A 23,318-nucleotide genomic window follows, 5' to 3' on the forward strand; every position below is an offset into this window, starting at 1 on the left:
GCATTTTGAATGGGTCTTCCTGGGCTGGGAGGATGAAGGGCCTTACACTTGCATGTCAAAGGACAGTAGCCTACCCTCACACCAAGGACTGCCACACCCCCTACTGGGACCCTGGTAGACAGGATTGAACTGAAAGGGGACATTGTGCACTTCTAAGCCTCTCTTTGAAGTCTCCCCCACTTCAAAGGCACATTTCGGTATTTAAACAGGGCCTCTGCCCCTACCAACTTAGACACTTCCTGGAGAAGAGAACCTGAACCAGAACCTGCATCCTACCAAGAAGACCTGTCTGGCTGCTCTAAGGACTCACCTGTCTGCTTTCTCTGAAGGACTGCTGCCTTGCTGTTGCCCTGCTGCCTTGCTGCTCTCTGGCTGTGGTGAAGAAGTGATCTCCAAGGGCTTGGATGGAGCTTGCCTCCTGTTCACCGAAGCCTCAGGACCATAAAGACTTCATCTCTACAAAAAGGACTCCTTGTGCGGCAAAATTCGATGCACAGCTGCCAGAAACGATGCACAGCCTGCACCGCTGTGAATATTTCACCTCACGCCAAACCGGAACAACCCAGTCCAACTTCGCAACAAGATCGACGCAGTGCCAGCATAGCGACCAGAAATTTACACACGGCCTCACCGGATCGACGCACAACCGAGCCAGAATGACGCAGCCTGACTTCCAGAGAGGAATTGATGTAGCACCTGCCATGCGGTAGAAAAATTTGGCGCAACATCTACCGAATCAACGCAGCTCCTGTGACTTCATCCTAGCAGAACCAGAAATCCAGGAATCGTCCCCGGGGTGTCTGAAAATCCCGCAACTCGAAGAGGATCCACGACCGAGCACCAGAAATCGATGCACAGCTGTCCATGCGTGAAAACTAAGCGATGCATCGCCGTGTGCGGCCTGAGAAATCGACGCACACCCCTTTGTTTCCACCCATCTCCTCCTCTGTGGTTCTTTGCGGAGATTTTTCACGCAAATCAGATACTTTGTGCTTGAAAGAGACTTTGTTTGATTTAAAAAGACTTTATACACTTTATATCACTTTTCAGTGATATCCCAACATTTACTTATTGCTTTTTAATCCTTTTGACCTGCATTTATTCAGATAAATAATATATATTTTTCTAAACACTGTGTGGTGTATTTTTGTGGTACTATATTGTGCTATTGTATGATTTATTGCACAAATACTTTACATATTGCCTTCTAAGTTAAACCTGACTGCTCAGTGCCAAGCTACCAGAGGGTGGGCACAGGATAATTTGGATTGTGTGTGGCTTACACTGACTAGAGTGAGGGTCCTTGCTTGGACAGGGGTATCCTGACTGCCAACCAAAGACCCGATTTCTAACACACTGTACCACGTTTTCTATGTGAATGAATGCTAAAATTCAAAACACAGAACTTTTTGATTACAGTTTTCATAAAGATGTTGCTATTTTCTAACCTATTCAAATTTAATTTCTTCAGAATTTTGTTCCATATAGTTCAAGAGTTTGCCATGGCTGCACCTTGGACAGATGTTACCCCTACTAATTAATCATGTTTGACACTAACGAATTACAAGGTAGGGCAAGGGCTCGTTGATATTTCATGTGTGGGACCAAATTTGAACCGTAAAGCAAGTTGTTCTTCATAACAAGACAATTACAGGGGGCATTTGTTTGTATGATGGATAGCAGCATCCTCTGCTATGAACATGGGCCAGCATTTTCTGTGCTGGCAGCTTGCACGTCTCCTTATATCTTCACACTGCACAACGGACTTAACATAGCTGATTTAAATTAGGATGCTAAATGGCGTTATTTTCATTTTTGGCTGCTGATAGAGGAAGAAGGTAGATTGATGTGCTTCAGTTATATGCAGGGTGACTGAAATTATGTGGCAGGAAAAGAACAAATTATGAGGCATGGTTGACCAATTTATGTGGCAAGAAAAGTCCAGTTGTGAATTTACAATGTCAATAGCGCTAATGCAAGCAAATGCGAGACCCATTGAGTTGCAAATGCTTGTTTTAAGTTCGGGTACAATTAATGCATCTCCTGTCCTTGAAACTAAGGAGCATATTTACAAGTCCCTAGCGCCTTCTTTTGCCACATCAGCGTAATTTGTTTTACGCTAATGTGGTGTTAGGAAGGCATTTTACAAAGTGGTGCAATGCATGCTTCGCGCCACTTTGCATCCCCTTGCGCCATAATGTATACAAAGGGGACATTCCAGCACACAGAGGCCTGACAAAATGACAGTGAAATCTACCAGATTTTACTGCACCATTTTTACATCATTTTTAACGCCTACTAAGAGCAGGCTTTACAATGATGTACCATTTGAAATCTATGTGTCTCCCTGCACTTTGCTGCACTAGAGTAAAATAAATTGACGATAGTGCAGCAAAGCGTAACAATAGCTTCAACAAACTTTGATGCTATTGTCCTAATGACTGCCATGGTGTTGTTAGGTGAGGCTGATGCACCAATTTCTTGCAAATCTGCTCTTAAGGGCCATATTTATGGTCAAGTGACGCGGTGCAGCAATTCACCTGGCTGCCCTGCATCACAGAAAAGGAGAAGGAATGTGCTGTATTAAAAAGATTATGGCACATTCCTGACTTTGTCCCTGTGCTGGTGCCATTTCGGCAGTCTAGCGCAAACACAGGTACCCTGGCACCATGGTGCAAAGGTGCCTCCATTGTAGGGAGGATTGATTTTGTGCACAAAGGGGCACCTTCCTGGACTAAAACAGTCCCCAGAGGCATATTCCTCTTTCTATGTGTGCTTCTGCAGCACATATAGAAAAATAAATAACTAGAACAAATACAGATATTTCGCCTCATTACGCCTTTCACTGGGAGATATAGGTTTTTCACCCATTCACAGGTCTACTAGTATTTTTAAAATCTGGAAATACATAAAAATCCATGGATTTCACATAGAACACCCACGCAGCACCCATGGAATGCCTCACTGGGGGACAGTAACACGATTTGTGCTGCCCTGCTTTCCTCCAGGTTTATAAAGTCACTCAGGGCCACACAAGGTGACCTTGCAAGGCTTCATAACTCTCACGTTGGGCTTGCATCACTCTTGCGTCCTGCAAGAGCGAGTTTGATAACAAACCTTTGCACAATTAAGGAAAATAAAATAAAACAGTAATCAGGTGTACATTATAGATGAGTGTAAAACAACACTTTTTGTTGTGAAAAGTGATTTCACAAACAGAAGCGTATTAAAAAAGAGCAAGCAAAAATCGCTTTGAATAATTTTGTCCCAGACACCACACACTATGGCCCATATTTATACTTTTTGACGCTAAACTGCGCTAACGCAGTTTAGCGGCAAAAAATTTAGCGCTGTCTAACGCCATTCTGAAGCGCCATGCGGGCGCCGTATTTATGGAATGGCGTTAGCCGGCGCTAGCAGACCGGCGCTGCCTGGTGTGCGTGGAAAAAAACCACGTAGACCAGGCAGCGCCGGCGTAGGGGGAAAATGGCGTTAGGGCGTCTTAAAATGGGGCAAGTCAGGTTGAGGCAAAAAAATCGCCTCAACCCGATTTGCGCCATTATTTTCGACGCCCAGACGCCATTTAAATGACTCCTGTCTTAGTAAAGACAGGAGTCATGCCCCCTTGCCCAATGGCCATGCCCAGGGGACTTATGTCCCCTGGGCATGGTCATTGGGCATAGTGGCATGTAGGGGGGCACAAATAAGGCCCCCCTATGCCACCCCAAAAAAATTAAAAAATATAAAAAATTATACTTACCTGAACTTACCTGAATGTCCCTGGGGTGGGTCCCTCCATCCTTGGGTGTCCTCCTGGGGTGGGCAGGGGTGGCAGGGGGGGTCCCTGGGGGCAGGGGAGGGCACCTGTGGGCTCATTTTGAGCCCACAGGCCCCTTAACGCCTACCCTGACCCAGGCGTTAAATAGTGGCGCAAATGCGGGGTTTTTTGACCCGCCACCTCCCGGGCGTGATTTTTGCCCGGGAGTATAAATACGACGCATTTGCATCGCCGTCATTTTTTTAGACGGGAACGCCTTCCTTGCATCTCATTAACGCAAGGAAGGCGTTCACGCAAAAAAATGACGCTATTTGCCCATACTTTGGCGCTAGACGTGTCTAACGCCAAAGTATAAATATGGCGTTAGTTTTGCGCCGAATTTGCGTCGAAAAAACCGACGCTAATTCGGCGCAAACGGAGTATAAATACGGGCCTATATGTGTTCCGCCGTAGGACTAGCAATTAAAACTATCTAGGTAGCATCAAAATAACATGCACAGGCGAGTGTGCGTTGAAAAAGGTAAGTGGTGCAAACGTATCCTCGACGTTGTTACAAACACCTGTACGAATGATGAGGGGCATTAGCCCTCTCCACCCATGGCCCCCCCACCCACCAACTTCCAACCCCCTTGAGATGGTCTTATCACTACCGTAACCAGTCCTTAGTAAAACGTTGAGCACATAAGTAGCAACATGACGGTTATAGCTTCAGTTAATAGCACATTGCTGCCATCTAGTGATGGTAAAAAAACTTACAGTTTCCTTTTAAGATTCCAAAACGTAATTAGTTCTAAAATTCTCTGTGTGATCTTAAATCAATGTCTGCTCAGCGCTGACATGTAGCGTGGGCGCAGTGCGCTTTGCAAGCTGCAAATAACCTACCAAAGGGATTTTTTTTATTTAGAAACATTCACAAGTAAATATGTGTGTATACTGTATACCTGCTGATGAAAGAAAGGCACAAGACAAACACACTCTATAGTATAAGAGTCAACTGGAAATTGCATTATGCATACAGATATACGCAACGCAAAGCACACATAATTACATTTGTGCAATAATATCAATATGACCATTAGCCTTCAAGTGGGCAGGGTGGTTCCAGGTCTCAGACCTGGTGATATTTAAAATAGGACATTGAAGCGGGACCCTATCGGCCATAAATTCATGTCCTTAAATTAAGTGACAAAAGTACTGCTCGATTTCTGAACATTGAGCGTAAGGTCATTGATGTTAGTGATGTACTTCCTCCTTAATGAGTCTTACCTATTTCCAGGATGTTGTGTTTCTGTATTTTCTTGTTTGTTTTGCATCATTACTCTTGTATAGAGCATACTTTGAACTGAATCACCTGCAGGTGTTTATAAAGAGCCACGATTGAGAAGCCAGGAGTTTAGGCTGGGTCGGAATGGGAAACCAAAGCAGCACTGGCAAGTTTGTTGGACCAGCCCCTGGGCTGAAGTGGTGGGGCAGGGATTTGCAAGTGCGGAACACTGGTGTTTTTGTTACTTGGGGGAGCTATTTCAGTACCATGCAAAACCGGCCCCCAGTAACAAAACTGGCCACACCCTTCCAGCGTCCCAGGGAAAGACCTGATGCCCTCTGTGGCCAGTCCTGCCCTGGTTGGGGCTGAAATCAGTGAGAGTTTCCCACAGTGCCTGTCAATTAGTCAAAAAGGTGCTCATAACACATGGTTACCAAACCTTTGGCTTCTCTCAAGACTGCAGAGTACATAGGGCAATGGCAACATATTTCATTTGCAATTGTCCCTGTGATCTAATGTGTGAAGGACTTACACCTTTACAAGGAGAAAGTAAAAGAAAATCCCATGCTTACAGGTGAGTGGGTGTGTTGGGGCTGGGAAGTGAAAGAGATGCAAGGAAGTACATTCAGGAGAGAGTGAAAAGAGGGTACTGAAGAGGAAGGAGATGAGGTGTAAATGGCCAAGATGTGGAGGGAACAAGGACTGACTTATCTAGCATAGGGGCTGATTTAAGAGCCCTAGCACCTCCTTGAGCCAGATTAGTGTCATTTTTTTTATGCTAATGTGGCCCAAGAAGGCTAAAACCACAGTGGCAAATTTACAAAGTGGCACAATGTATGCATTGCGCCACTTTGTAAACTTTGCCCTACATCATATCTGGGCCAGGCATAATATATTCAAAGCGAGGATTCCACCTTTAGAGGGGTCAAAGAAATGGTGCCATGGATGTAACGTCCTTGTACTGGACCTTGGGTGAAGCGCTAGCGCTCCCCCCAAGGGCCGCGCCCCGCCCCCTGGGCAGGGATGGAAGCATGCTTCCAGCGCAATGCGGAAGAGAAATGCTAAGCATTTCTCTTCTGCTTGGGAGGAGGGGACAGGCAGAGATATTGAAAGAAAGGAAAGGCTTTCAATTTCAAGCAATTGGCTGCAGAAATACCCACTAGACACCAGGACGTTTTTTATATTTGTTATTTACATATGAAGGGGAGCGACATCTTGGGCAAGGGTTGCTCCCCTGGGGGCATTTAATTATTAGGCGTTATCTGACCCCCCGGGGGGGAGATCGACCTATTTAATTCAGGCCGATCAGCCCCCAGGGGCTGAGGGGGGTAGAACTCACTAGACACCAGGGATAATTTTTTGTTGTTTTTTTTTTCCGTGTTGGGAGTGACCCCATAGGAAAGGGTCACTTCCCTGGGAGCAAATTGTTTTTGGGCCATTTCTGCCCCCCTTGGGAGCCGATCTTCCTATTTTTAGCAGAAACCACTAGACACCAGTTTTTTTTTTTTTTTTTTTTTATATATATGAATGAGGGGAGTGGCTACTTAGGCAAGAGTTGCTCCCTCTAGGGGGCACATTTATTTTAGGCCATTTCTGCCCCCCTTGGAGTTAGATCGGCCTATTTCAATTTGGCCGATCTGGCTCTAAGGGAGGGCAGAGATCACTAGGTACCAGGGATTTTTTATTTTTATATTTTTTACAGATGGGAGTGACCACTTAGCCAAGGGTCACTCCCCTGGGGGACAATTTTACAATTTTACTTTAGGCCATTTCTGCCCCCCTTGGTGGCAGATCAGACTATTTTGATTAGACCAATCTGCTCCCAAAGAGGGTAGAAACCACCAGACACCAGGGATTTTTTTGCGCCAATTTCACACAAGGGGAGCAACCCCTTAGGCAACCCCTTGCTCCTGTGGGGTGGCAAGTTTATATTAGGCCATTTCTGCCTCCCTTGGGGGCAAATCGGCCTATTTTAATTAGGCCGATCTGCCCCCAAGGTGGTCAGAAACTACTAGGCACCAGGGATTTTTTTTTTTACACATGTGGAGCAACCCCTTAGGCAAGGGTCCCCTGGGGTGCAGTTTTATTTTAGGCCATTTCTGCCCCCGTGGGGGCAGATCAATCTATTTTTAGTAGGCCAATGTGCCCCCAAGGGGGGCAGAAACCACTAGACACCAGGGATTTTTATTTTTATTTGTCAATTTCATGCAAGGGGGGGCAACCCCTTCGGCAATGGTCGTTCCCCTGGGAGCCAAATATATTTTAAGCCATTTCTGTCCACCTTGGGGGCAGATTAGCCTATTTCTATTAGGCCAATCTACCCCCAGGGGTGCAGAAACCACTTAGGTACCAGGGATTGATGTGTGTGTATGAATGTGTTTTGTTTGGGGGAGCAACCCCTTGGGCAAGGGTCACCCCCATGGGGGAACAATACTGCTGGCCATATCTGCCCCCTTTGGAGGCAAATCGGCCTATTTTTGGAAGGCCCATCTGCCCCCAAGGGGGGACAGAAAGCCCACCAGAGATCAGGGAAGATTTTCTTTTTCAAAAAAAGAAGGTGGGGGTATGGCCATATCCACACCTCAAAACACATGGGGCCAAAGTTGTTCTGCCCACCGGTGGGCAGAGGGGGGATTTACCCCTGATTCACTCCCTGGAAGGGGGGCAGAAAACCTACTAGATGCCAGGGAATAGAAAATAAAAAATAGTGTGGTGGTGGCTACCAACCAGTATGAGCATGTTTATGCCCCCACCCTAACTGAAGGGGGTAACAGTCTTTCAGCTCTCCCACCACACACTAAAACATCTTATCCCATGGCAAGCAAGAGGACGTTTGATTATTTTGCGTTTTGGTTTTACATTTGGGCCATTAGAGCTTGTCTAACTCTCAAAATCATCCCACTTGGAATGGTGAGGGCTGTACTTTTTGGACTTTGGGAAGCTGCCATGTAAAAAAATCCACAAGACCTAGACACATTTGAAAACTAAACATCTGGGTGAGTCTGGGTGAGTCCAAGGTGGTGTGCTTCACATGCACCGCGCACCATTTTCTTACCCACAATGCCCTTCAAACCTCCAACTTTGCTGGAAATCACTCATTTTTCCCATATTTTTGTGATAGAACCTTCCGGAATCTGCAGGAATCCACAAAATTACTATCACCCAGCTCAAATATACCGATAAAAATTCTGCCCCACTTGTTAGCCTAATTTTATTTTTTTCAAAACAGCCGTTTTGGACCCACTTTAGTTCCCCCTCAATTTCCACATGTTTTTGGCTCTTGCATCACAGGCACTTTACCCACCTACACAAGTGAGGTATAATTTTTACCGGGAGACTGAGGGGAATGTTGGGTGGTAGGAAATTTGTCCCGGTGCAGTAATCCCACACAGAAATGAGGGAATTTTTTTTATTTTGTAGATAAATTTGAGGTTTGCTGGGGATTCTGGGTAAGAAAACACTGGGGGATCCATGCAAGTCACACCTCCCTGGACTCTCTCATGTGTCTAGTTTTCAGAAATGTTTGGGTTTGGGAGGTTTCGCTATATGGCTGCTGAGCCCAGGACCTAAAACAGAGGTTCCCCCCGCAAAAACAGGTAGTTTTGTATTTCATCATTTTGATGTGTCCACATAGTGCTTTGGGGCCTTTTGTTTCGCGGTCACTAGGCTTACCCACACAAGTGAGGTAACAGTTTTATTTGGAGACCGGGGGAATGCTGGGTGGAAGGAAATTCCAGAACTTTCTGTCACCGAAATGTGCGGAAAACATGTTTTCTTTTGCCAAACTTTTAGGTTTGCAAAGGATTCTGGGTAACAGAACCTGGTGAGAGACCCACAGGTCACCCCATCCTGGATTCCCCTAGGTGTCTAGTTTGAAAAAAATACACAGGTTTGGTAGGTTTGAGCTAGAGGCCAAAATCCACAGCTAGGCACTTTACAAAAAACACATCAATGTAAAAATGTGATGTGTCCATGTTGCGTTTCCTGCCGCGGGCATTAGGCCTACCCATGCAAGTGAGGTACCATTTTTATCGGGAGACTTGGGGGAACACAAAATAGAAGAACAAGTGTAATTGCCCAGTGTCTTTTTCTACATTTCTGCCTTCCAAATATAAGACAGTGTGTAAAATAGACTTCTATTGAGAAATCCAATTTAATTCACATACTAGTATGGGGACCCCGGAATTCATAAAGGTGCAAATAACCACTGCTTCTCAACACCTTATCTTGTGCCCATTTTGGAAATACAAGTGTTTCTTTGATACTTCAGCAAATTAATTACAATAGGCCCGGTATAGAATGAAAACTCATTGCAAGGTGCAGCTCATTTATTTGCTCTGGGTACCTAGGGTTCTTGATGAACCCACAAGCCCTATATATCAAAGCAACCAGAAGAGTACAACAGACATAACAGTATATTGCTTTCAAAAATCTGACATCGCAGGAAAAAGTTACAGAGTAAAATGTGGAGCAAAATGGCTGTTTTTTTAACCTCAATTTCAATTTTTTTTAATTTTAGCTGTTATTTTCTGGAGGAAAACCTTGTTGAATTCAGAATGCTGTCTACTTTTCAGAAATGTTTAGCTTTCCGGGATCCAGCATTGGTTTCACACCCATTTATGTCACTAACTGGAAAGAGGCTAAAAGCAAAAAAAAAAGTAAAAATTGTGTTTGTCCGAGAAAATGCCAAAAGTGTGTTAAAAAATGTGGTTTTCTGATTTAAGTCTGCCTCTTCCTAAAAAACTGGGAAAATGCTGATTTTAGCACCACAAACCCTTTGTTGATGCCATTTTCAGGGAAAAACCACAGGCCTTCTTCTGCAGCCCTTTTCCCATTTTGTTGAAAAGCAATGAAATTTTAGCTGTATTTTGGCAAATTTCTTGGTCTCCTCTATGGGAACCCACAAACTCCGGTTACCTCTAGAATCCCTAGGATGTTGGAAAAAAGGACACAAATTTGGCATGGGTAGCCTATTTGGAAAAAAGTTATGAGGGTCTAAGCACCAACTGCCCCAAATAACCAAAAAAAGGCTTGGCACCTAAAGGGGAAAAGGCCTGGCAGCGGAGGGGTAAGGCCTGCTCAGAGCAGGTATTAAAAGGAGGCACATCATTGTTCACAATGGGCCTAAATGGGGTTTCCAGGATTAGAGTAAAAAAATGTTAATCTAATCTTGCAAAGCTCCGAACTAGCGTAAACAATTTTGACGCTAGTTCCCTAACTACCGTCATGGTGCTCTGTATCTTAAATACAGTGCACACATGGTGGCATTAGAGGGGTGCTAAGGGTTCAAGAAAAGTGGCACTGATTTCTTAAATCTGGCCCATAGTGTGGAGTTAACAGAAGGGATTGAGGTGTTCCTTACTGTTAGAAATGGGATTTCTGGTTGGCTAGGGTATGCACCTAAGCCAGGCATAACCTACCTACTCTAGTCAGGGCAAGGGACATACACATCCAAGATAACCCCTGCTCACCCCCTTGGTAGCTTGGCACGAGCAGTCAGGCCTAACCCGGAAGCAATGTGTAAAGCATTTGCACAACACACACAACACACCTGACGCAATATGTACACCACAAAGTAAACACAACACTGAGCTATGTAAAAATAAACTGTATTGCACAAAACATAATTAGACTAATCATTTCATGTCAGTAATACGCTGCTACCTTAGCAGTTGTCAGAACATTATACAAGTTACTAATACTCTGCAAGAATAAGCAGTTGTCACAGTATAACACATAAGTACTGAGGATTCTGCAACATAAGGAGTAGTCAGGAATCACATTAAATACATAAATGCACTTGTCAAAAAAAAAAATCATAAAGACCCATATCAGGAACATTATAAAATTATATGTCAAGTCATGAAAAACATACATCAGCATGGAAGAATAAGGTGGGGCCCCTGGCACTCCTGTGCGCTCAACGGTGGCCACGTTCATCTCCTGGGGGTGAGAGGCGGTCGGCACCCTCCCCAAAGTACTTAACGTACCCCTCCTTGGGCCAGCGATCTCTGGTGCCCCCGCCAGGCCTCCACTTGCCCTACCACCATGGGGGGGGGGCACCAAACAATGCCAGGTGAGTTACTGGGGTGATTGCACCCCTAAGGCAGTGGCTGGGGGGAAAGGAACTCCCTTTCTGCTCCATGCGTCCTGCAGTTAGCCGCTCGTATCCTCAGTGCGGCTGCCCAAACAAAGCTAAGATGGAGCAGGGGCATCCGATGAGGCTTTCCACCTGCTCTGGAGGGGCGGCCGCACCCGACACGGAGCCGCTCCTCTTCCCTTTCCCGGCTGCTTCTGGTGCCTGCTTGTGCCCCGGGGGCACGTCTGGAGTCGCGCTTCACCCTGGGGGCATGGTTGTTGTGCGCTGTAGGAGGCTGGCCTGGCTTGTAGTGGGTACCAAGGGGTACTTAGACTCTGTACCAGGTCCAGTTATCCCTTATTAGTGTAGAAGAGGTGTTTCTAGCAGCTTAGGCTGATAGAAGGGAGCTATAGCAGAGCAGCTTAGGCTGAACTAGGAGACATGTAAAGCTCCTACTATACCAATGGTATCATATGCACAATATAATATGAAAACACAATACACAGATATACTAAAAATAAAGGTACTTTATTTTTATGACAATATGCCAAAAGTATCTCAGTGAGTACCCTCAGTATGAGGATGCCAAATATACACAAGATAGAGGGAGGGCAGAAACCTGTCTGAGGGGTTGGCAGCAGCAGCAGTTGTAGTGAAACCCCAGGAAAGGCAGTTTGGCAGTACCCGGGTCTGTGCTAGAGACTCGGGGGATCATGGAATTGTCTCCCCATACTAAGATGGCATTGGGGTGGCAATTCCATGATCTTAGACATGTTACATGGCCATGTTCGGAGTTACCATTGTGACGCTATACATAGGTAGTGACCTATGTATAGTGCACGCGTGAAATGGTGTCCCTGCACTCACAAAGTCCGGGGAATTTGCCCTGAACGATGTGGGGGCACCTTGGCTAGTGCCTGGGTGCCCACACACTAAGGCGGTCATTCTGACCGCGGCGGGCGGCGGTAGCCGCCCGCCATGCGGTTACTGCCATTTGGCCGCTCCGCGGTCAAAAGACCGCGGCGGCCATTCTGGCTTTCCCGCTGGGCCGGCGGGCGCCCGCCAATGGAGCGCCCGCCGGCCCAGCGGGAAAGGCCCTGCAACACAGAGGCCGGCTCCGAATGGAGCCGGCGGTGTTGCAGGGGTGCGACGGGTGCAGTGGCACCTGTTGCGATTTTCACTGTCTGCAAAGCAGACAGTGAAAATCTGTATGGGGCCCTGTTAGGGGGCCCCTGCACTGCCCATGCCAGTGCATGGGCAGTGCAGGGGCCCCCAGGGGCCCCACGACACCCGTTCCCGCCATCCTGGTTCTGGCGGTGAAAACTGCCAGAAACAGGCTGGCGGGAAGGGGGTCGGAATCCCCATGGCGACGCTACAAGCAGCGCCACCATGGAGGATTCCCTGGGCCAGGGGAAAACCGGCGGAAAACCGGCGGGAAACGGCCGGTTCCCCTTTTCTGGCCGCCAGGGTTGGAATGAGGGCCTAAGTAACTTAGCACCCAACCTTTACCAGGTAAAGGTTAGACATATAGGTGACTTATAAGTTACTTAAGTGCAGTGGTAAATGGCTGTGAAATGACGTGGATGTTATTTCACTCAGGCTGCAGTGGCAGGCCTGTGTAAGAATTGTCAGAGCTCCCTATGGGTGGCAAAAGAAATGCTGCAGCCCATAGGGATCTCCTGGAACCCCAATACCCTGGGTACCTCAGTACCATATACTAGGGAATTATAAGGGTGTTCCAGTATGCCAATGTGAATTGGTGAAATTGGTCACTAGCTTGTTAGTGACAATTTAGAAAGCAGAGAGAGTATAACCACTGAGGTTCTGGTTAGCAGAGCCTCAGTGAGACAGTTAATCATCACACAGGGAACACATACAGGGTGAGCACTGGGGCCCTGGCTGGCAGGGTCCCAGTGACACATACACTAAAACAACATATATACAGTGAAATATGGGGGTAACATGCCAGGCATGATGGTACTTTCCTACACAACCCCCCCCAAACGAAGGACAATAAGACTAGCTATGACCTGATGAGTCGTCATTGTCTAAGTGGAAATATCTGGAGAGTCCATCTGCATTGGAGTGGGTACTCCCAGGTCTATGTTCCACTGTATAGTCCATTCCCTGTAGAGATATGGACCACCTCAACAATTTAGGGTTTTCACCTTTCATTTGTTTTAGCCAAAGTAGAGGTTTGTGGTCTGTCTGAACAATGAAGTGAGTGCCAAACTGGTATGGCCTCAACTTCTTCAGTGACCAGACCACAGCAAAGGCCTCCCTCTCTATGGTAGACCAACGCTTTTCTCTAGGGGTCAACCTCCTGCTGATAAAAGCAACAGGTTGATCCTGGACCTCAGAATTGAGTTGTGCTAAGACTGCACCTACCCCTAATTCAGATGCATCAGTTTGAACAATGAATTTTTTTGGAGTAACAAGGGCTTTTTAGGACAGGTGCAGAGCAAATGGCCTGTTTCAGCTCCTCAAAAGCTTTGAGACAGCTAGCTGTCCATAATACCTTTTTAGGCATTTTCTTAGAAGGGATGTCATTAAGAGGGGCTGCAATGGAGCCATAGTTCTTTATGAACCTCCTGTAATACCCAGTGAGGCCTAAGAAGGCTCTCACCTGGGTCCGAGTTGTAGGGGGAACCCAATCCATGATAGTTTGGATTTTCCCCTGAAGTGGTGCAATCTGTTCTCCACCTACAAGGTGTCCCAGATAAACCACTTTCCCCTGCCCTATCTGGCACTTTGAAGCCTTGATAGTGAGGCCTGCCTTTTGCAGGGCCTCCAACACTTTCCACAGGTGGACGAGGTGATCATCCCAGGTGGAGCTAAAGACAGCTATATTATCTAGATATGCTGCACTAAAAGCCTCCAACCCTTGCAGGACTGTATTCACCAACCTCTGGAAGGTGGCAGGTGCATTTTTCAAACCAAGAGGCATTACTGTGAATTGGTAGTGCCCTCCAATAGTCAAAAATGCAGTTTTTGCTTTAGCATTCTCTGATAACTTGATCTGCCAATATCCTGCAGTCAAATCAAAGGTGCTTGGATACTTGGCAGATGTATCTATTAGCTCATCTGCCCTGGGTATAGGGTGAGCATCAGTTTTAGTTACCTGGTTGAGACCTCTGTAATCTACACAAAACCTCATTTCCCTTTTCCCATCTTTGGAATGAGGCTTTGGTACAAGCACCACAGGAGAGGCCCATGGACTTTCAGAGTGCTCAACCACTCCCAGTTCAAGCATTTTCTGAACCTCTTGTTTTATGCAGTCTCTGACATGGTCAGGCTGCCTATAGATCTTACTTTTGACAGGCATGCTGTCTCCAGTATCTATAGTGTGCTCACACCAAGAAGTGGTGCCTCGCACAATAGAAAAGAGTTCAGAAAACTGACCCGGGAGATTTATGCAGTTGTCTTTCTGCTCAGCAGTAAGACAGTCTGCCAAAACTACACCTTCCACTAGAGCATCTTGTTATGTGGAAGAGAAGAGATCAGGGAGAGGGTCACTCTCTTCTTCCTGTCCTTCATCTGTTGCCATGAGCAGGGTGAGATCAGCCCTGTAATAGTAGGGTTTTAGGCGATTGACATGGAGCACCCTAAGGGGACTCCTGGCAGTGCTGAAGTCAACCAAGTAGATGACTTCTCCCTTCTTTTCAACAATAATGTGGGGTCCACTCCATTTGTCTTGGAGTGCTCTTGGGGCCACAGGCTCCAAGACCCACACCTTCTGTCCTGGTTGGTACTGAATCAGAACAGCCTTCTGGTCATGCCATTGCTTTTGGAGCTCTTGGCTGGCCTGAAGGTTTTTGCTGGCCTTTTTCATATACTCAGCCATTCTGGATCTTAGGCCAAGTACATAGTCCACTATGTCTTGCTTTGGAGCTTTTAAAGGTTGTTCCCAACCATCCTTTACAAGTGTTAGAGGACCTCTTACAGGGTGCCCAAATAGGAGTTCAAAAGGGCTGAAGCCCCCTCCTTTCTGGGGTACTTCCCTGTAAGCAAAAAGGAGGCAAGGTAACAGGACATCCCATCTCCTCCTGAGTTTTTCAGGGAGTCCCATTATCATTCATTTGAGAGTTTTGTTAAACCTCTCAACCAGTCCATTTGTTTGTGGATGATAAGGTGTGGTGAATTTGTATGTTACACGACATTCCTTCCACATGGCCTTCAAGTATGCAGACATAAAGTTGCTACCCCTGTCTGATACTACCTCTTTTGGGAAATCCACCCTGGAAAAGATTCCCAGGAGGGCTTTTGCCACTGCAGGAGCTGTAGTGGTCCTTAGAGGAATTGCTTCAGGATATCTTGTGGCATGGTCCACTACCACCAAGATAAACCTATTGCCTGAAGCAGTAGGAGGGTCAAGGGGGCCAACTATGTCAACCCCTACCCTTTCAAAGGGAACCCCAACCACAGGCAGTGGAATAAGGGGAGCCTTTGGGGTGCCACCAGTCTTGCCACTGGCTCGACAGGTGACACAGGACTTACAAAAATCTCCTCTGACATTCTAGGCCAATGAAACAGGGGGACAAGCCTTTCCCATGTTTTCATCTGCCCCAAATGTCCAGTCAAGGGAATGTTGTGGGCTAGAGTTAGGAGGAACTCTCTGTATTGCAGAGGAATAACCAATCTCCTGGCAGCTCCAGGTTTTGGGTCCCTTGCCTCTGTATACAAGAGGTTGTCCTCCCAGTAAACTCTGTGTGAGTCACTGACATCCCCATGCTGTTTGACAGCTTGCTGTCTTAGACCCTCTAGTGTGAGACAGGTCTGCTGTGCCACACTCAGCTCCTCCCTGGCAGGCCCCCCTCCACCCAAAAGCTCAGAAGTGTCTGCTTCCAGCTCCTCTGGTGAAGGTTCTGCACAGGGGGGAATTCTTCTTCCTCAGAAGTAGAATCATCTGTAGAGGGAGGGATAGTAGGTAGGGATTTACCTTTACTAACCATAGCTTTAGGGAGCACTTGGTCCATTGTTCCAGGATCCAAGTCACCCTGTCCTTTTTGCTTTTTGGCCTGAGCCCTTGTCAAAGCAAAAATATGCCCAGGAATGCCCAGCATTGCTGCATGAGCCTCCAACTCCACTTCTGCCCAAGCTGATGTCTCTAAATCGTCCCCTAGTAGACAGTCTACAGGTAAATCTGAGGCAACCACAACTTTCTTTGGACCAGTAACCCCCCCCAGTTGAGATTCACAACAGCCATGGGGTGGCTAAGAGTGTTGCTATGAGCATCAGTCACTTCGTACTGGTGACCATGTAGGTGTTGTTCAGGGTGTACCAGTTTCTCTATTACCATGGTAACACTGGCACCTGTGTCCCTGTAGGCCTGAACCTCAATACAATTTATTAGGGGAAGTTGCTTGTACTTATCCATATTAAGGGGACAAGCAACCAAGGTGGCCAAATCAATGGCACCTTCAGAGACTTACACAGCCTAAACTAAATTACCAAAAGTGAGCCCAGCTACTCCTTTGGATTGGCTATTAGTAGGTTTGCTCCCACCACAACTGCTATTACTAGGGGCACTAGGTGTAGCAGTAGGGGTTGTGGTAGTGGGAGGCTTGGTGCTTTTCTTTGGACAACTGGCATCAGTTGTCCAATGGCCTTTTACTTTACATAAATAGCACCATGGTTTATTTACTTGATTATAAGAGGATTTGGGCCCACCACACCCTCCAGAGTGTTTTTGTGGGCCTGATGAAGACTCATTTTTAGATTTGTTCCCACCCTTGTCTGAAGACTTACCATCCTTTTTCTTGCCATCCTTGTCACCCCCTGTATGAACTTTTCTGTTCACTCTTCTTCTGACCCATTTGTCTGCCTTCTTTCCCAATTCTTGGGCAGAGGTCAGATATGAGTCCACTAGATATTGGTGTAACAAATCAGACACATGGTTATTCAGAATATGCTCTCTCAGGATCAGATTATACAGGCTTTCATAGTCAGAAACTTTACTGCCATGTAACCACCCCTCCGAGGCCTTCACTGAATGGTCAACAAAGTCTACCCAGTCTTGTGAAGACTCTTTTCTGGTTTCTCTGAACTTAATCCTGTATTGTTCAGTAGTTAAGCCAAACCCATCCAAGAGTGCATTCTTTAAAACTGTAAAATTATTGGCATCACTTTCCTTCACAGTAAGGAGCCTATCCCTACCCTTTCCACTGAAAGATAGCCATAGGATAGCAGCCCACTGCCTTTGAGGGACCCCCTGTACAACACAGGCCCTCTCAAGTGCAGCAAATCACTTGTGAATGTCATCCCCCTCCTTGTAAGGGGGAACTATCTTATGCAGATTCCTAGAATCATGCTCTTTCACAGGATTACTATCTGTAATACTGCTGCTGCCACCATGGGGTCCAAACCCCAACCTCTGTCTTTCTTTTTCTAAGTCTAAAGATTCCCTGTCTAGAGCCAGCTGTTGCTGTTTGAGCTTCAGCCTGGATTCTTCCACTCTCAATCTATTGAGCTCCCTTTCTAACATTCTGTCATCAGGGTGGGTGGGTTGGGCATGCTTTGACACAGAAGAATGATGTGAATGAGCAGAGGGAGACCTGTCCCTAACAGTTGGCACCCTAACAACCTGGCCTGCAGGAATGACATCCCTACTGTGATGAGAGCTCAAATTAGTACCAGTTATGCTAGGTGGTCTGCTAAGGGGCAGATTGGGAAGGTTACCATCTAACACTCTTATTGGGGGTGCCCCAGAGTCAGAGTGTGAACCATCTCCTAACTTCTCAACGGATGTGCCAGCTAAGGCCTTATCATTCTCAATAAGCATGTTAGACAACAATTCTCTAGAGGGATTCTTCCCTACCCCTAAACCTCTATCAATGCAGAGACTCCTCAACCCTTTCCAGCTAAGGTTATCATAAGCAGAGCTGACCAGATCAAGAGTAGGACCTGTATCAGATATGATAAAAGAAAGGTTTAGGGACAGAAAAAGAGAGAAAAAGTTTCAGGACTTTTTAAGGAAACAGAAAAAAAACTTTTAAAACTTTTTAGAAACTTTTTGAAAGTTTAGAGGTACTTTTCAGCACTTAGCAAATAGAGTAAGAGAAGAAAAGCAAAACTTTTTGGTTAGGTGTACATACACTGAAATTGTTTTGTATATTATTCTCTTATGAAAAGTACAAAATGACAAAGTGGTAAGTAGTTACAAGTACTTATCCCACCGCTGCACAACCAATGTAGGAGGCTGGCCTGGCTTGTAGTGGGTACCAAGGGGTACTTACACTCTGTACCAGGTCCAGTTATCCCTTATTAGTGTAGAAGAGGTGTTTCTAGCAGCTTAGGCTGATAGAAGGTAGCTATAGCAGAGCAGCTTAGGCTGAACTAGGAGACATGCAAAGCTCCTACTATACTACTGGTATATTCACAATATCACAAGAAAACACAATACACAAATATACTAAAAATAAAGGTACTTTATTTTTATGACAATATGCCAAAAGTATCTCAGTGAGTACCCTCAGTATGAGGATGCCAAATATACACAAGATATATGTACACAATACCAAAAATATGCAGTAATAGCAAAAGGAAGTAATGCAAGCAATGTAGAATTACAGTAGATTGCAATAGGAGCACATAGGTATAGGGGCAACACAAACCATATACTCTAGAAGTGGAATGAGAACCACGAATGGACCCCAAACCTATGTGAGCTTGTAGAGGGTCGCTGGGACTGTAAGAAAACAGTGAGGGTTAGAAAAATAGCCCACCCCAAGACCCTGAAAAGTAGGTGTAAAGTGCACCTATATTCCCCAGAGAGCACAGAAGTCGTGATAGGGGAATTCTGCAAGGAAGACCAACACCAGCAATGCAACCAAAGTGGATTTCCAGACGAGAGTACCTGTGGAACAAGGGAACCAAGTCCAAGAGTCGCGACAAAGTCGAGATCGGGCAGATGCCCAGGAAATGCCAGCTGAGGGTGCAAAGAGGCTACCACCGGATGGTAGAAGCTGTGGATTCTGCATAAATGAAGAGGACTAGGAACTTCCCCTTTGGAGGATGGATGTCCCACGTCGTGAAGAAGCTTGCAGAGGTGTTCCCACGCAGAAAGACTGCAAACAAGCCTTGCTAGCTGCAAGGGTCGCGGTTAAGGTTTTTGGATGCTGCTGTGGCCCAGGAGGGATCAGGATGTCGCCACTTGGATGAGGAGACAGAGGGGGTGCCCAGCAAGTCAGGGAGCCCTCACAGGAGCAGGCAGCACCCGCAGAAGTGCCGGAAAAGGCACTACGAAGAGGAGTGAACCGGAGCTCACCCAAAGACACAAAAGGGAGTCCCACGATGCCAAAGGACAACTCAGAAGGTTGTGCACTGCAGGTTAGATTGTCGGGGACCCAGGCTTGGCTGTGCACAAAGGAAATCCCAGAAGAGTGCACAGGAGCCGGAGTAGCTGCAAATCACGTGGTACCCAGCAATGTAGTCTAGCGTGGGGAGGCAAGGACTTACCTCCACCAAACTTGGACTGAAGAGTCACTGGACTGTGGGAGTCACTTGGACAGAGTTGCTGAGTTCCAGGGACCATGCTCGTCGTGCTGAGAGGGGACCCAGAGGACCAGTGATGCAGTCTTTTGTTGCCTGCGGTTGCAGGGGGAAGATTCCGTCGTCCCACAGGAGATTTCTTCAGAGCTCCTGGTGCAAGAAGGAGGTAAGCTACCCCCAGAGCATGCACCACCAGGAAACAGGCGAGAAAGCGGCAGGATCAGCGATACAAGGTTGCAGTAGTCGTCTTTGCTACTTTGTTGCGGTTTTGCAGGCATCCTGAGCAGTCAGCGGTCGATCCTTTGGCAGAAGGTGAAGAGAGAGATGCAGAGGAACTCTGATGAGCTCTTGCATTCGTTATCTGAAGAATTTCCCAAAGCAGATACCCTAAATAGCCAGAAAAGGAGGTTTGGCTACCTAGGAAGGAGGATAGGCTAGCAACACAGGTAAGAGCCTATCAGAAGGAGTCTCTGACGTCACCTGCTGGCACTGGCCACTCAGAGCAGTCCAGTGTGCCAGCAGCACCTCTGTTTCCAAGATGGCAGAGGTCTGGAGCACACTGGAGGAGCTCTGGACACCTCCCCTGGGAGGTGCAGGTCAGGGGAGTGGTCACTCCCCTTTCCTTTGTCCAGTTTCGTGCCAGAGCAGGGCTGGGGGATCCCTGAACCGGTGTAGACTGGCTTATGCAGAGATGGGCACCATCTGTGCCCATTAAAGCATTTCCAGAGGCTGGGGGAGGCTACTCCTCCCCAGCCCTGACACCTTTTTCCAAAGGGAGAGGGTGTAACACCCGCTCTCTGAGGAAGTCCTTTGTTCTGCCTTCCTGGGCCAAGTCTGGCTGGACCCCAGGAGGGCAGAAACCTGTCTGAGGGGTTGGCAGCAGCAGCAGCTGCAGTGAAACCCCGGGAAAGGCATTTTGTCAGTACCTGGGTCTGTGCTAGAGACTCGGGGGATCATGGAATTGTCTCCCCAATGCCAGGATGGCATTGGGGTGGCAATTCCATGATCTTAGACGTGTTACATGGCCATGTTCGGAGTTACCATTGTGACGCTATACATAGGTAGTGACCTATGTATAGTGCACGCGTGAAATGGTGTCCCCGCACTCACAAAGTCCGGGGAATTTGCCCTGAACGATGTGGGGGCACCTTGGCTAGTGCCAGGGTGCCCACACACTAAGTAACTTAGCACCCAACCGTTACCAGGTAAAGGTTAGACATATAGGTGACTTATAAGTTACTTAAGTGCAGTGGTAAATGGCTTTAAAATAACGTGGACGTTATTTCACTCAGGCTGCAGTGGCAGGCCTGTGTAAGAATTGTCAGAGCTCCCTATGGGTGACAAAAGAAATGCTGCAGCCCATAGGGATCTCCTGGAACCAAATACCCTGGGTACCTCAGTACCATATACTAGGGAATTATAAGGATGTTCCAGTATGCCAATGTGAATTGGTGAAGTTGGTCACTAGCCTGTTAGTGACAATTTAGAAAGCAGAGAGAGCATAACCACTGAGGTTCTGGTTAGCAGAGCCTCAGTGAGACAGTTAGTCATCACACAGGGAACACATACAGGGCACACTTATGAGCACTAGGGCCCTGGCTGGCAGGGTCCCAGTGACACATACACTAAAACAACATATATATACAGTGAAATAAGGGGATAACATGCCAGGCAAGATGGTACTTTCCTACATGCGCTCCCTCCTTTCTTCCTGCTTTTGGTGCCCTGAGGGCAACGGATGGAGCACAACGTGCTCTGTCGAAACAATTGCGCTCGGGCTGCGGCTGTGAAATTGGGAAGCAAATGGAGAGCTTTTAAAAGCGCTAGAGGCACATCTTGGATCCCGGGTTGCGGAGGTGATCTTAATTCCCAGCAACTGTGCGCAGGAGGTGCAAGGGCCCCAAGGAAGCACGCTTCCAGGCACTTTCTTTATCCAAAAGAGGACTCCTTTGTGAAGGGGTCACAGGCCATGGCACCCTGCCCCTGGGGACAGGAGTGAAAAGTGAACACAGGGCTGGCAGACCCAGCTACTGGTCAGCACAGGGGTTGCAGATGGTGGCAGTTGCTCCTAGTGACCAGGCAGGTCACAGGTCAGCACAGCAGCAGCAGTCCAAGGTGGGTCCTGGTGAGTCCTTTCAGCAGCATCCAGTGTCCAGTTTCAGGTAAGTCTCATTTTAATTCAAGAAGTTCCAAAATTGTGAGGAAAATTTCCCTGTACTTACACTCAGTTTGCAGTGTCTCTTACAATGAGGAGGAGAGGGGGTTCCTACCAGTTACAACTGGTTCTGGGAGTGCCCCTTCTCTCCTCCAGCACAGGCTCCAAACATGAGTGGGGGGTAAATGACCCTACTGTGCAAGGCCAGGGCACAGCATTTACAAATGCAGGTGTGCCCCGCCTCTCCCTTCTCTCAGCCCAGGAAGACGATACAATATATAGATGTACCTCTGTGACACCTCCACCTTCCCTGTGTACAGGCTGTCTGAAAAGTATGCACAAAGCCCCAACTGTCAGTCTGCCCAGATGTGGATTGGAGTCAAATTACGAAGAAATGCTCACATTCTAGAAGTGGCATTTCTGTAATAGTAATGAAAAATACACCTACATCAATAAGCATCATTTCTCATCACTATCACAACCATACCAAACATGCCCATGCTACCCCTCATAAATCAGACAATACCCCTACACATAAGGCAGGTCCTTTCTAATGTAATCCTAGGAGAAGGCAGCACTCACAGCAGTGAGACACCAAGTTAGGCTATTTGTCACTTCCAGGACAGGCCACGCAACCTGGCACATGTCCTGCCTTCTACATACAAGGCACCCTGCCCTTAGGGCTAGCTAGGGCATACATTAGGGGTGACTTACATGTAGTAAAAGGGGAGTTCTGGGCCTGGCACAAAACTGAGCACCCAGGCCCTGCGCTAGCAGGCCTGAGATAGGTTTGAAAGGCTACTTTAATGGGTGGCGCAAGCAGCGCTGCAGTACTATTTAATTTACAGGCCCTGGGTATAGGGATACCACTTTACAAGGTAAGTTAAATATGCCAATCAGGTATAAGCCAATCATACCAATTTTACAAGGGAGAGTACATGCACTTCAGCACTGATTCACAGTGAAAAAGTGTTCAAAGTCATAACGTCAGCCAACAAAGGTCAGAAAAATAAGGAGGCAAAAGGCAAAAAGTCTGGGGAATGACCCTGTAAAAGGGCCAAGTCCAACACTTACAAAGACCTCAGTAATATTTAATCCACAATCTCAGGATTGAAACCTTTTCATTATTCATTATTTACAATAAACCCATTGTTGTTACTCATTTATATTAAACAGCTAACAAGAATTAACAGAGCCACCCAACAGTCCTGGCTATTTTTTGAGGTATGTCAGCCAATGTGTTATATATCTGGATGCAATAACGGAAAGATCAGAGGAACCAAAATACAGGTCAGGTGGCACACTAAAGAAATCACAGAAGTTTAGGATCATGTTTGCAATCTTTTGATGCAGGACAGTGCCACGAGCTTTCTTGTTGTGCTACTCTGCATCAAAAGAAAAGGGCAGGAATATGCTGTATCTACAAGATATAGGACATTCCTGTCCTTTTTCCTTGCATTGAGGCACAATTAGCTGCCATGCGCGAATGCAGACTCCCTTGCACCATCGTGCAAGGTTGTCTGCATTGCAAGGATTATTGTTTTTTGTGCAG

Source organism: Pleurodeles waltl, chromosome 3_1 (assembly GCF_031143425.1).
Source record: "Pleurodeles waltl isolate 20211129_DDA chromosome 3_1, aPleWal1.hap1.20221129, whole genome shotgun sequence".
In the NCBI taxonomy this organism is placed as follows: Eukaryota; Metazoa; Chordata; class Amphibia; order Caudata; family Salamandridae; genus Pleurodeles; species Pleurodeles waltl.